The following is a 1,434-nucleotide window of genomic DNA, read 5'->3' as shown; positions in this document are numbered from 1 at the left end:
CGCCTACTTCCTCCGAAGAGGGTGGAAGTAAAATCCCGAGGTGGGGCGGAGGCCCGTGGGCTTCTCGGTTCACCTCGGGGCCCGGGCTCCGAGGCCAGCAGCGGGAGGGCGAGGAGGGCCTGAAACCTCGCAGCGGGGGGCACCTGTGCAGGTGTCAAGGGGAGACATGACTCCGTCTGAGGAGCGGAAATTCTCAGTCAGTCGAGCTGGGGTTATTTGGGCAAAATTATAGGCATTTCTGATTCGTGATTGAGAGTCACTGCTCACGTCCAACTCTGGCTCCCAGAAGAGAGGAGTGGTGGAGCCTGGAGGGGTTTTTGAATGAGAAGGGTTCAGGTTCACTGGAGATAGTAGAATTGTGAAACTACAAAAGCGAATTGTATTTGTTGGATTGGTGGAATAAAATCTCTGAAAAATAGAAAACTAGTTTTAAGAGTTAGGAATTGAGAAGGATAATAGAAAGACTTTTACCGTACACTTTGCAATCCACTTAAAGAAACAGGGCAGACTGAGAAAGGAGGGAAGGGCGCGTTCCGCCTAAGAAGTAATTTTGTTTCTTTGTTCTTTGGCTGCCCCACATGCCTTAGAGAATCCGCGTCGCGTCTGGGCGACACTCGCTTTGGCGGTGGGACCTCCGAGCTAACCACTCCGCAGCCTGTCCGGATGACTCCACCCGTTCAGTCTGTCTGCAGGTTGGGCGTGGGGGCTTCGTGCCTTTCCCCCTTTCCACCATCAACTCTCCTCCACCTATGATTAAAGAGAAAGCCTGACACTGCATTCTAGAGCCAGCTGCGCGGAAGCAACCTCGCTCATTCTCGGGAGGGTGGGATGAGGATCCGTGCACTGTTCCTTATGCTGCCTCGTTAGTCTTACTAAAAGGCCTTTTGTTTTGGGTGACATGTTTGCCTATTTGTGGTTTATAATTTGAATAGGACAGGCTGAGCTTGTACTTTAACAACTGAGAACAGCAAAGACCACTGGTCCTGAAAGTGGCCAGCAGCCAGGAGATGGAAACCGTGAGGGCAACTAGCAGCCAGAGAAGGAGGGAGACCAATGGAGACTCGCTGGAAGTTGCCATCTTGGGTCTCCAGCAGAGTTCCTGAGGGCTGCTGGTTCCAACTGCCAAGAGATTGATGGACGGCCACTAGCTCTGAGAGGTGGTGCTGACATTCAGAGTTCAAGGCTGTTAACGCTAAAGAAAAGTACACTTTGCCTGTGTGTGATTTCTATCTGAACTTAGCAGGAGAACCCTCAGCTGATTGGTATCAAAACCAAAAAGTAGCTGAGGAATTTGAATCAAGAAAGACACCTGAGAACAAACGTGGTGCCTGCCTGTAACCTCAGCATTGTGTGAAGCTGGAGCAGGATTGCAGGTTTGAGCCCAGGCTGGGAAATTTACCAAGACCTCTCTCAAAAATTAAAAGGGAGCTGGAG

This window comes from Chinchilla lanigera, unplaced genomic scaffold (assembly GCF_000276665.1).
Source record: "Chinchilla lanigera isolate Chin_1 unplaced genomic scaffold, ChiLan1.0 scaffold00005, whole genome shotgun sequence".
Taxonomy (NCBI): Eukaryota; Metazoa; Chordata; class Mammalia; order Rodentia; family Chinchillidae; genus Chinchilla; species Chinchilla lanigera.
Note: the sequence above shows the minus strand (reverse complement) of the source record.